The sequence below is a fragment of the Odocoileus virginianus genome, unplaced genomic scaffold (assembly GCF_023699985.2).
Source record: "Odocoileus virginianus isolate 20LAN1187 ecotype Illinois unplaced genomic scaffold, Ovbor_1.2 Unplaced_Contig_8, whole genome shotgun sequence".
Taxonomy (NCBI): Eukaryota; Metazoa; Chordata; class Mammalia; order Artiodactyla; family Cervidae; genus Odocoileus; species Odocoileus virginianus.
The window spans coordinates 153655-167765 of record NW_027224325.1 but is presented as its reverse complement, the minus strand read 5'-3'; the positions used below and the strand labels follow the sequence as shown (position 1 = coordinate 167765).

Genomic DNA, 14111 nt, shown 5'->3' with positions numbered 1-14111 from the left:
TTTGCTCAACTATTTGACATGAAGTGATGGGACTGGATGCCATGATCTTTAGTTTTTTGAATGCTGAGTTTTAAGTCAGCTTTTTCACTTTCCTCTTTCATTTTCATCAAGAGAATTTTTAGTTCTTTTTCCATCCTACCATAAGGGTGGTGTCATCTGCGTATTTGAGGTTATTGATATTTCTCCTGGCAATCTTGATTCCAGCTTGTGCTTCATCCAGCCCAGCATTTCACATGATGTACTATGCATATAAGTTAAATAAGCAGGGTGACAATATGCAGCCTTGATGTACTCCTTTCCCTATTTGGAACCAGTCTGTTGCTCCATGTTCTGTTCTAACTGTTGCATTTCACATGATGTACTATGCATATAAGTTAAATAAGCAGGGTGACAATATGCAGCCTTGACGTACTCCTTTCCCTATTTGGAACCAGTTTGTTGCTCCATGTTCTGTTCTAACTGTTGCTTCTTGACCTGCATACAGATTTCTCAGGAGGCAGGTAAGGTGGCCTGATATTCCCATCTCTTTCAGAATTTTCCACAGTTTGTTGTGACCCACACAGTCAAAGGTTTTGGCATAGTCAATAAAGCAGAAGTAGATGCTTTTCTGGAACTCTCTTGCTTTTTTCGATGATCCAGTGGATGTTGGCAATTTGATCTCTGGTTCCTCTGCCTTTTCTAAATCCAGCTTGAACATCTGGAAGTTCACAGTTCACGTACTGTTGAAGCCTGACTTGGAGAATTTTGAGCATTACTTTGCTAGTGTGTGAGATGAGTGCAATTGTGCGGTAGTTTGAGCATTCTTTGGCATTGTCTTTCTTTGGGATTGGAATGAAAACTGACCTTTTCCAGTCTTGTGGCCACTGCTGAGTTTTCCAAATTTGCTGGCATATTGAGTGTAGCACTTTCACAGCATCATCTTTTAGGATTTTAAATAGCTCAACTGGAATTCCATCACCTCCACTAGCTTTGTTCGTAGTGATGCTTCCTAAGGCCCACTTGACTTCGCATTCCAGGATGTCTGGCTCTAGGTGAGTGACCACACCATTGTGGTTATCTGGGTCATGAAGATCTTTTTTGTATAGTTCTGTGTATTCTTGCCACTTCTTCTTAATATCTTCTGCTTCTGTTAGGTCCATACCATTTCTGTCTTTATTGTGCCTATCTTTGCATGAAATGTTCCCTTGGTATCTCTAATTTTCTTGAAGAGATCTCTAGTCTTTCCCATTCTATTGTTTTCCTCTATTTCTTTACATTGATCACTGAGGAAGGCTTTTGTATCTCTCCTTAATATTCTTTGGAACTCTGCATTCACATGGGTATATCTTTCCTTTTCTCCTTTGCCTTTAGCTTCTCTTCTTTTCTCAGCTATTTGTAAGGCCTCCTCAGACAACCATTTTGCCTTTTTGCATTTCTTTTTCTTGGGGATGGTTTTGATCACTGCCTCCTGTACAATGTTACAAACCTCTGTCCATAGTTCTTCAGGCACTCTGTCTACCAGATCTAATCCCTTGAATCTATTTGTCACTTCCACTGTATAATCATAAGGGATTTGATTTAGGTCATACCTGAATGGTCTAGTGGTTTTCCCTATTTTCTTCAATTTAAGTCTGAATTTGGCAATAAGGAGTTCATGATCTGAGCCACAGTCAGCTCCCGGTCTTGTTTTTGCTGACTATATAGAGCTTCTCCATCTTTGGCTGCAAATAATATAATCAATCTGATTTTGGTATTGACCATCTGGTGATGTCCATGTGTAGAGTCATCTCTTGTGTTGTTGGAAGAGGGTGTTTGCTATGACCAGTGCATTCTCTTAGCAAAACTCTATAGCCTTTGCCCTGCTTCATTTTGTATTCCAAGGCCAAATTTGTCTGCTATTCCAGGTATCTCTTGACTTCCTAATTTTGCATTCCAGTCCCCTATAATGAAAAGGACATCTGTTTTTGGGTGTTAGCTCTAGAAGGTCTTGTAGGTCTTCACAGAACCGTTCAACTTCAGCTTCTTTGGCGTTAGTGGTTGGGGCATAGACTTGGATTACTGTGATGATTGAATGGTTTGCCTTGGAAATGGACAGAGATCATTCTGTCGTTTTTGAGATTCTACTACTTAAAAGTATTTAAAAGATAATTTAAAAGATAATAGAAACTTATAATAGAGATTGCCTCAATTTGGATTGTAAAGACTGTATCAGATTTTAGCCACCTTATAAGCACTGTTGAAATGTCCCATAATGATAGAAAGAGATATGTCAATACGAAAAGGTGCAATTTTTTATTTTCCACTGACTAAACACCAAATATCATACATATAACATCCATGCATTATTTTTCATCCATGCATTTTAAACAAAAACTTTTTTCAATATGCAGCCCTTTTTCTCTATGCCACTGATAATGCAACTAAATAAAACAATGAAATAAATAAAAAGGAAATTGACATAGTTTTATATTCTTTTCTTTCTTTGAAAATATTTGAAAAGGCTTACTGAAAAGTCCAGAATGCTGCTTCCAAAAATCTGTTCAATGTTAAAGATCGTAACTTTCATTTGCAACATTAACACAAATACATGGAGTCATTTTCATGAGGTTTTGCACATTTGATAAACCCATTTTAAAAATTATCTTCATGAAAGAGAAGATCATCATGTAAGCTATCTTACACTTTTTCTTGAGTCACCCTTTCCTCAACATTTTTGTACCTCCAGATGCAGCAAGTCTCTTTTTTCACTTCATGCTTTCTTTCTTCTCCTAATAATTAGACAGTTCATTTAGAGGGCAAATTGGTCTAATTTCTTTTTGAACAACCATTATCACTGAACTCAAAAACATCGCACTTCAAGAACGTAAAGTTAATAAATAAAACTTAAGAGTCTCACCATTTTTACCAACAGCAAAAAAAAATCTTGCTACATTCTGCTTGACCTTTAATTACATTAATATAAATTAACTGTGCAATAACCATTGCATTACAATCATCACCAAACTGACCATCACACTAATTCACATAATATTGCTCTTTTGTTCCATGGTACCCCTTACAGTTTAAGTAGGTACCAGGGAAAAGATGATTTGCAGTAAATATTGTTGAAAAGCAGTCCGTGTCATTTCCTCCCAGCAGGCTCTAATAGCATCAGCCTTAATAGACTTTTATTTAATCAGAGTATCAAAGAATACAGATAAATATTTAAATACAAAATTATGCTTCATATTGCTAAGTAACCAACTCAAAAATATCCTAGACAACTGGACTGTTTTGTTTTTTCACTCTAATGGAGAAAAAGAGAGAGAGGAAGAAAAAAAGGAAACTTCTTTTAAGTAGCATCATGAAAAAAATCTCACCCTCCTCAAAACTGTCCTCTAACATTAACATCCACACAAGAAAAAAAAAAAAATCACAAATATGTCATTTTATGAATTTAAACTTCAAAGTAAAACTAATAATTGTCCACCATGTCCTCTGTTATAAACATTTATCTCTGCTATGAAAACCATGAACGTCAGAAATCTAACTTAAAGAAATACAGGAGAGCATAAATAAAATATATAACTGATATAAATGGATTAATACTGCCTAAACTGAGTGTTAAAATTATACTTTCAGGTTACTAACCAGGAATCTAGGATTTATAAGCAAAAAAATATCATAAATTTCCTCCTCAAAAACATGAGGTACAAGAGAAACATCTCAGATGCCAAATGTGGAAAAGTCGGTCCTTTGAACTTCTTTATCTCACCATTATTTTTAATTCTTCAATCTTATAATCTCTTTAATGTCCCTGAAGCGAAGAAAAATTTCATGTTTCCTTTTTCTTAGGAGAAAAATTATTCATGCAGCTTTAAGAGGAAAAAGACAAGAGATTCCATCTTGTCCAATCCTCAGGGAACCAGCGCAGGACACTTCCAATTTTGGTCTTTTATTCCACCCAGTTTTCAATGTCCTCACTTTCACTGAGGAAAAAGACTGCCATTTTACTGGCTCAATAAGGAGTACTGAATACAGAAAAATATTTTCAAACGTATTTTTGATTCTGACAGTGTACAAGTTTCCAGGGGCAGTATGATACTGCAGTATGATACTCATGATGCTGGGCAGGGATGCAGCTCCCAGCAGGTCATAGGATCCACAGGATCATAAGCCTGGAAATCCAATACACTCACAACCTTTCTGTATATACTGTCATTCTGTTTTTCATATACAGTACAGTATTCAATCAATTACATGAAATAATAAATGTATTATAAAATAGGTCTTGTGTTAGATGATTTTGCCTAATTTGGGTTTAAAGTAGGAGTTCTGAGCACATTTAAGATAGACAATAAAGAATCTGCCTGCAATGTGGGAGACCCGGGTTTGATCCCTGGGTCAGGAAGATCCCCTGGAGAAGGGAATGGCAACCCACTTCAGTATTCTTGCCTGGAGAATTCCATGGACAGGGAGCCTTGGCAGGCTATAGTCCATGGGATTGCAAAGAGTCAGACATGACTGAGCAACTAACACTGAACTGAACTGAAGCTAAGCTACAATGTTTGGTAGGTTAGATGCACTAAATGTATTTTCGACTTACGATATTTTTACCAGATCATAAGTTTATCAGAACATAACCCCCCAGTAAGTTCAGGAAGATCTGATAAAAGCCCATTTTAAAATAAAATGTTAATATCTCATGTTGTTTACTGACTACTGAAAAAGGGAATGGTTGTATGGGTACTAAATGGTTATTCGTGTATCAGTTGGTTGTCCTGATTGTGTGGCTGACTAGCAGCTGACTTCCTGCCTCTGCCCAGCATTAGGAGAGAGTATCACACGGTAAATTGCTAGCCCAGGAAAAGATCAAAATTCCAAGTATAGTTTCTATTGAATACGCACCAGTTTTGCACCATCCTGAAGTTGAAATAACAGAAGTGGAACCAACTGAAACTGGGGTCCATCTATATAATAGAATTACAAAGTACAGAAGATGAAAAATAATTCTATAATAAAGAGGATCTACTTTCTTGACTACGCCAAAGCTTTAGACTGTGTGGATCACAATAAACTGTGGAAAATTCTGAAAGAGATGGGAATACCAGACCATTTGACCTGCCTCTCGAGAAACCTGTATGCAGGTCAGGAAGCAAAAGTTAGAACTGGGCATGGAACAACAGACCTGTTCCAAATAGGAAAAGAAGTATGTTAAGGCTGTATACTGTCACCCTGCTTATTTAACTTATATGCAGAGTACATCATGAGAAACGCTGGGCTGGAAGAAGCACAAGCTGGAATCAAGACTGCCAGGAGAAATATCAATAACCTCAGATATGCAGATGACACCACCCTTATGGTAGAAAGTGAAGAGGAACTAAAAAGCCTCTTGATGAAAGTGAAAGAGGAGAGTGAAAAAGTTGGCTTAAAGCTCAACATTCAGAAAACTAAGATCATGGCACCCAGTCCCATCACTTCATGGGAAATAGATGGGGAGACAGTGGAAACAGTGGCTGACTTTACTTTTGTGGGCTCCAAAGTCACTGCAGATGGTGACTGCAGCCTTGAAATTAAAAGACGCTTATTCCTTGGAAGGAAAGTTATGACCAACCTAGATAGTATATTAAAAAGCAGACACATTACTTTGCCAACAAAGGTCTGTCTAGTCAAGGCTATGGTTTTTCCAGTAGTCATGTATGGATGTGAGAGTTGGACTGTGAAGAAAGCTGAGCACTGAAGAATTGATACTTTTGAACTATGGTGTTGGAGAAGACTCTTGAGAGTCCCTTGGACTGCAAGGAGATCCAACCAGTCCATCCTAAAGGAGATCAGTCCTGGGTGTTCATTGGAAGGACTGATGCTGAAGCTGAAACTCCAATACTTTGGCCACCTGATGCGAAGAGTTGACTCACTGGAAAAGACCCTGATGCTGGGAGGGATTGGGGGCAGGAGGAGAAGGGGACGACAGAGGATGAGATGGCTGGATGGCATCACTGACTCGATGGGCATGGGTTTGGGTAGACTCCGGGAGTTGGTGATGGACAGGGAGGCCTGGAGTGCTGCGATTCATGGGGTTGCAAAGAGTCGGACACGACTGAGTGACTGAACTGAACTGAACTTTCTTGACTGGCTGTGAATTTGCTTTTTTTTTTTTTTTTTTTTTACAAAGAGATACTCCAATAATAGTTTGGGCAAAACACTTTGGGAATAAATGAATGACTGTCAAGTGAAATTTTAAAAGAACAGGATTCATTTGGATGTAAAAACTATTTAATCTTCAAATAAAACCCATTTAATTGTTTTATAGTCACTAATAAGACAATAAGTATAAATGAATAAATAATCCCTTCCATTCATACAAAGCAAAATTCTGTGTCCCCGCCCTGCAGCCCCTGCCCCAGAGCAATTTCATCTGCTCTGAGGGCTTCAATCCCCACCCTGGCTAACTCCTAAATCTCAATCCCCAATCTCGGCCTCCCCTCTGGGCTCTGGATCCTCTCCTGCCATCTCCATCTGATGCTCCATAGACACCTCAAACTCATCTTGTTCAAATCTTAAACAATGAACTTCCCCCTCCCATTAACAATTAAATCAAGCTCTTCTACCCAGTTTCCCAAGCTGAGAAACTAAGTTTTTACTTTTCTGTTGACCTTCAAAGCCAATCACTTTTTAAATTCTACATTTGTAAATGTAAATTCTACATGTAAATTCTACATTTTTATCATCTGTCCTCTCCTTTTCATCCCTATTACTATTTTCCTGCTCAGCTCTTATCCTCTCTTATCTGGGCTATTTCAATAGCACCAGCTTTCTAACTTATCTCTCTATCTTTTGCCTATCCATCCAATCCAGCATCTACATCAGCCACCACCATGTTGTCTTTCCTAATTACATAAAGTTCCTCACTGGCGTGCTATTGTCTTTAGAATCAAGTCCAAAGTCCTCAACACGATACAAAGGCCCTTCACCAAATGAAGACTCTTTCTCTGAGTCATAACTTTTTATATGCCTAATCTGTATGTTGTTTTATAGCATATCCTATACTTCAAAGTATTAAAACTACCTTTAACACCATATTCTATAGTGAAAGATTATGTCAAACAGGAAAAAAATCTTCTTTATTTCAAACGAAAGGTACTGAAATCCCAAACCTAACCTAATTTCTAGAAATTTCAGCAATCCTAACATGACTGGCAACCAAGATCTGCAACCTTTTTATTTTTTCCAGTTTATTTCCAGGCAACATCTTTGTTAGCCCAACCCCTCATCTCTATACACTCCGACGTTTAATGACAATGTGGACTACAACACATTCCTGAAACATACCATATACTTCCACCTAATATTCCTGGTTTGCATCCATATCTTCTGTTCCCTTCCCCAACTCAGCAAACTCCTATTCATCCTTCAAAGCCAAATTCAAATATGGTATCATCTCACTAATCCTCCTCTCTCATATACAGAATTATCTTCCCTCATCAATGGTCCAATTAAACTCTTAACTTTTTCTCTGTTATGGGCTTCCCTGGTAGCTCAGCTGGTAAAGAATCCGTCTGCAATGCAGGAGACCCTGGTTCAATTCCTGGGTCAGGAAGATCCCCTGGAGAAGGGATAGGCTACCCACTCCAGTATTCTTGGGCTTCTCTGGTGGCTCAGACAATAAAGAATCTGCCTGCAATGCGGGAGACCTGGTTTGATCCCCGGTTTGGGAATCCTTGGGTTGGGCTCCCCTGGAGGAGGGCATGGCAACCCAATCCAGTATTCTTGCCTGGAGAATTCCATGGACAGAGGAGCCTGGCGGGCTACAGTCCATGGGGTCGCAGAGAGTGGGACACGACTGAGCGACTAAGCACAGCCCGGCATGTATCTCTGTTATAACTCTTCTCACCCTGAAATTGTAGGGACGTATTTACATGTCTGGTTATAAGCATCTTGAAGTCAGGGAAACATTTTCTTGACTCTAACATTTAACTTATCCTCTGCAAAAAGACATTTTAAACTACTTATTGAAAAATAATCACCTCTCATAGTATTAAGATAATGCCATAATTGCAGTAACTGAGTGACTGAAAGAGCTCAAAAACAAAAAGAATCTCACGTCATTCACCAGGAAAAAAAAATTTTCATACATATATAAAGCATAATTAAGTTGAAGCTTGGATATGCCTTCATCTATACTTTGTAATACCAGTCTCTCTCTCTCTTTCCTTCTTTTTGAAGTTTTTCACAGAACTTTCTTTTAAGTACTCCTTGGATTTCATTTGTATCTCACTCACCAAATTCTAAACTCAGTATAGTGAAAGGGCAAAGATCAGGATTTTTGAAGTCCAACTGTCTGGTTTGAATCCTACCTAGCTCTGGCACCTAGGCTGTTTGATATGGGAAAGTTATTCAACCTTTCTATGTTGCTCAAAGAGGAGATCATAGTAATAACACCCCTCAAGGTGGTTCTAAGGATTCAATAAGCTGATACATGTAAGAATTTAGAACACTGCCTAGCCCAAAGCACATCCCAATAAATGCTGGTTGATGTTATCGTTATCATCAGTTTTTAAAAAACTTTCTCTGTACTTATGCTAGCCTACGGGGCTTCAGTCCATGGGGTCGCTAAGAGTCGGACACGACTTAGCAGCAGCAGCAGCAGCATGGAACAAAATGTAATCTCCTAGATGGAAGGAATTAAATCCTGCCCATACAAGAACTGTTAGTCTCTCAGTTGTGTCCAGTTCTTTGTGACCCCATGGACTATAGCTGCCAGGCTCCTCTGTTCATGGAATTCTCCAGACAAGAATACTGGAGTGGGTAGCCATTCCCTTCTCAAGGGAGGATATTGACTTCCTGACTCAGGGATTGAACCCAGGTCTCCTGCATTTCAGGCAGATTCTTTATTGTCTGTTGATCTTGGCGGACTGAAGCCTTATACTCATGTTATTTACTGAGCACCTAATACATTCCAATGCACAGTTTTTGCATTATATTAATGTATATATTATACATTATATACTTATATTAATGTATGGGTGGCTTCTCTGGTGACTCAGATGTTGTTTAGTTCATAAATCCTGTCCAACTCTTCTGTAACCCACCTGGTGGGACTGTAGCCCACCAGGCTCCTCTGTCCATGGGATTTCCCAGGCAAGAATACTGGAGTGGTTGCCATTTCCTTCTCCAGGGGATCTTCCCAACCCAGGGATCGAACCCACGTCTCCTGCACTGGCAGGCATATTCTTTACCACTGAGCCACCAGGGAAGCTGCCCATACAGGAACGTAAGTGCTAAAACTGTGCCTTAGAATATATTAATGCTTAATAAATAATGTGAATTTAAGATTTCAGTCTGCCAAGACCAACAAATTAGAAATCACAGCAAACCTCATATATGGAGTACATGCTTGAAATTGGTGTTTCAAAACATCCATCTTGCACTGAACTGTTGAAACATGTAAAACTGTTAAAGCAAAACAAAAATTATATTCACTAGAAACTTTCCCTCTACTTCTCCATTTAATTTGGTCTTGGTACCCAGTGATCTAAAATTCTTGTCTATAATGTAAGACTTACTACAGATCATTTAAAATAAAATTTCCAGGGTTTCCCTGGTGGCTCAGTGGTAAAGAATCTTCCTGCCAATGCAGAAGGCATGGGTTCAATCCTTGATCCAGGAGGATCCCACATGCCATGGAGCAACAAAGCCCATGTGTCACAACTATTAAGCCTGTGCTCTAGAGTCTGGGAGCTGCAACTGTTGAGCCCATGTGCCACAACTACTGAAGCCCGTGCAATCTAGAGCTGGTCCTCCACAACAAGAGAAGCCTTCAAAAGGAGAAGCCCAGGCACTGAAACTAGAGAGTAACCCCACTTGCTGCAACTAGAGAAAAGCCTGTGCAGCAGGGAAGACCGGGCACAGTCACCAAAAAATTAAGAAACTATTTTAATAATAAAATATAATTTCCAGTTTTAGAAAACTGCCTATTGTCACATCAGAAAAATTAACATTCTCCCTTTATATACTCATTTAAAAAAAAAATCTATCAACACACACATACACAAACTAACGAAAAGCCAAGGGACACAATTACTACATTTCCTGGTTTCTGTCTGGGAAACGACTTCAGAACACGCCTACATTTATCCCTAGTCAAAGTGTCCTGGTTACAAACTGTTATTCCTTTTTTCATTTCCAGTCTTCCTCCAAAAATCTTCCTCCAAAACTCCTCACACATTCACAAACCCACAGAAAAGAACACAAATGTCTATAATAAAAGCTGTACCAAAAATGCAGCTATATATTAATATATTTTGTTTTGGGCGATTTAAATCTTACAAAAGCTAATATCAGTCTTGATTTGAAGCAATACTCCTAGCTTACTTTACCAGGTAACTTAAACTACAACTATTTACCCAAAGCAAAGACACAGATCAACTGCTACCAAACTTCTTGGTAAATGATTCAGTAACAGTGTAGTGTACCATTCTAGAAAAATTCATTAATCAACGAAAAATGGACCACACTTCCAACAATGGTGATTGGTAAAACATGAGCTAAAACAATGTACACAGTAAACCGATAAGTACGACTTTATCTAAAACACCGTAGGTGAACCACTAGCTTTAGGGTAAAGGTTTACAAAGAGCCTACTATGTGCCTGGCGCTTAATAGTTGTTTTACAGAATATACGATACCTAACATTTATAGGACACTCTCACTCATTTCATTTGACCCTATGAATACCGCCTGGCAAAAGCATCCCGATTTTACAGCTAAGGAAACGAGGCCCAGAAAAGTCGACTTTAACCGAGGTATCACATCTGATACGTGGGTCCAGGCCGAAACTCCCGCCCCTGACTCATATTATGATCATCTTCTGTCATACTATAATAGTTAGAAACTCTTAGATGTTCCACTGTCAGATTTTTTTAATCAAAATCCTACTTGACGACTTTACTGTGCTCGTCAGCTTCTGTTAAGGCTCAAAACACAAAAAAGCAAAAATGTTTGAAAAACCCACCGTCTCAGCCTGTCGCGGCTTAATACCGACGAAAGCCCCGCGTTTCCTTCTGAATGCCGGGAGCTCCCTGCCTCTTCCCCAGGACCGCCGAGCGCCCTCGAGCGCCACCCGGACGACGGTCCCCGCGCCCCGAGGTGAGCGGCGAGGAGACCCTCAGTCAGGCTCCATCACAGCCGCCTCCGCCGACCAGCGGGCTCCCAAATCCAGCGTCCGCTGGGCGCGGAGCCGCACGCTCGTGAGTCCCTCCAGGCCGGGGAGGTGCCGATACGGCCGCCAGCCCGCTCCCGCTCTGCGGCAGGACGGCTCCCGACGCCCCAAGGCCCGGCTCCCAACGTGCGACACCCTCCGCTCCGAGGGGCCGAAGCCCCTGCCTCAGAACCCGCCCCAGGTCACCGCGCTCTTACCTGCGCTGGGCCTCGAGGCCGCCTCCGCCTCTGGGCTGCGGGGATTAATCCTCTCAGCCTAGGCGCCAGGTCGGCTGAGTTCCACTTGGGGTGGGCTCTGTCCCGCCCCCGCAGACCCGGCCGCAGGCCCCGCCCCGGCCCGGCCAAGCCCTGTTCTTATTGGCTCATGTTCCCACCCCTCACCTTTGGGCCCGCCCTTGGACCCGCCCACGGCACCGCCCGAGGACCTTCCTGCGGGGAACCGCCCCGGCTCGAGTCCAGTGTGGGGGCCAGAACCTTGCCCAGGATCCTGGGCGCCAAGAGGCTGCGGCTCCGGCAGGCAAGCGGCAGGCACGACTGTCGTCCGGCCGAGGCCTCTAGACAAAGCTCCTTAGTTGTCACCGTGCCTGCCGTCCAACAGGCTCCACGGCGATGGACAAGAACTTTACATAATGTTGACTCTTCACAGCTACCCGTGAGACAAAGCCTAATCAAGAAATTCAAATGGCACCTCACTCGAGGAAACCGTACAACTGTCTCCTGCCAACGAGTGTAGTAGGCCTGGTGTCTCCAGTGAAAGAGGAGCATCATTCCTCGGGCTGAGCTGGGGGCGGGGGGGGGGGGGGGGGGGGGCGGGCAAAAATGTCTCCGGCAGTTGCAATACAGCCCCGACTTGAAATGTACAGCTGCATATAACGCTCCCGACACTTCAGGCTTGAAATCCCAGAGCAGAGGTGCCTTTGATACTCCCAGTGCCTGAGGTCGGCTCCCACGCCCTGTTGTGACATGATTAAGCGCTGCGCCTGCAACACGCTCGTCCTCAGGTATGTGCATGGCGCGGTGCCTACTGCGAGCAGCAGCCCAGTTTCACTAAGGCTGCGAGTCAAGGATGAGTTGTGCCTGTTTCCCAGGCACTTGCTAACTACCCCACCCAGCCTGGGCCCGCCCGATTCCACCCTACCCCACACCACCCCGCCAGAGCCTCTTGGATCTGGTGACCAAACTCTTCCCACATCTGTTCATATGAGGGTACCAAAATAGAAGACCAGAAAGAGCGGTGTTTGGTCAAACATTACAGATGACTGTCACAGGTCAACTTAGCTAAAGGAGTAAAAACTGCATATCCAGAACCGTTGTGAAACCATGAGCTGTGGACAATAAAACAGGAATTCTCTTCTATAATGGTGGGGGCGGGGAAGGAAGGAATGTCAAGACACGTTTTTAATCACTTCTCAGTGAGGAAATAAATGTGGATATTGTGAATATTGTTTGTGGTAAATTTTGAACAACGATCAGACCCTTCCCCCTCACCACCAAAAAAAATCCTCGTGTATTTAGAAAACTCCCCAAACAATTGTTTAAGATAAAATGTTGGGCTAAAACAGTGTGGTTTTGAAATTTATTTCAAAATTCAGATTTATTCCAAACTTCACATTCAGGAAGATTATAAGCCAAAATGAGCAGATCAAATTCCAAGTACTAAATATGAAACCAAATCTTCATCTTCATCCTCTTTATGGGTGTAATAAATGACATGTATGTATTCTACTGCCCTCTCATGGGTAAGATGGAGATATACATAATGGTAGTTCATGCCTTTTTAAATCTGAGAATAGAAAGTTTAATTTGGCAGTTTGTATTATTTTGGTAACAAAGAGGTCAAGGTAAAAGAAAAATCAGGTTGCCTAAGGGACTTAAAAATATTCAGCAAAGAGAACTTCAACCTCAGAAACCAGGGAGAGATTTCTTACACCATGGTTAGTACAAACATGTTGTTGGAATCACACCTATGCTTAGGACCACCTGTACAGAATGTGGAAGCATGTAGGAATTTGTTTTTATTTTTTTTTTCCTCTTGAAATGTCTTTATTTTCTGATATATTTCACAAAATGCTCCTTTTCACATTTGTACCTGCTAATGCTGTAACTTCATGCTGCAAACAATTTGATACTAGCTGTGGTCTATAAAAGAATGAGATCTTATTCCTTATACCTTTGCTGTCTAGGTATGTACCTGATATTTTAGATGTTTGGTCAGTAATTGTTTATTGAATAAGGTGAATGAAGTTATCAGCCCAACCATTGGATGGCAACACAACCATATGTGTATAGAAATATAGTCTGGTTAATTGGAATTCCACTTGACCTTGAGTAACAGGAATGATTCTAAAAAGTTACACGTGTAACTTTTCTTTTGGTAAATAAAATCATTTAAAATGTACCACTACTGCTGAGTATAACTTAATTGTGAATTACATTCTTAAAACTAAGGATCCTGGAGGAGGAAATGGCAACCCACTCCAGTATTCTTGCCTGAGAAATCCCATGGACAGAGGAGCCTGGCGGGCTGCAGTCCACGGGGTTGAAAAGAGTTGGACACGACTGAGTGACTGATGCTCTTCTTGGGCGAGAGATGTGTAATGGCAATCATTTACCTTGTTCTAGTTTTCCTGTTACTGTTAAGTGCAAGCTGTTCTTCCCATTGCCAGAATGTTCCCAATAAATAAGGAATATTTCAAGCAAAAGAAAAAAAAAACCAAGAATCCTTTTGTAAGATAAATTCTCCCTAAGTATAACAACTCATAATTACAGATTTTCTTTATTGGGTTACACCACTTCTGTTTTTGTCTAAGAAAGTCACTCTTCAGCTGTATCCTGTCAAAAGGACTTTTCAGTGGTCTTATCCTGTCAAAATGGCCTTTAGCAAGTTCCATTCTGTAAACCAAAAGCCTGTGTTCTCCCTATAACAAATCATTTGC

The 14111-nt window shown here is 41.0% G+C and overlaps 1 protein-coding gene across 2 annotated transcripts in view; it reads right to left on the bottom strand.

Moving 5' to 3' along the window:
- Nucleotides 1-11479, bottom strand: part of DENND2C (DENN domain containing 2C) — an 88624-nt gene extending 77145 nt beyond the window's left edge. For both annotated transcript variants that reach the window (XM_020875855.2, XM_020875857.2), the window contains exon 1: nucleotides 11374-11479. The gene's annotated coding sequence lies outside the window, so the exon portion shown is untranslated. The remainder of the gene's footprint in view (nucleotides 1-11373) is intronic.
- Nucleotides 11480-14111: the final 2632 nt, after the last annotated feature.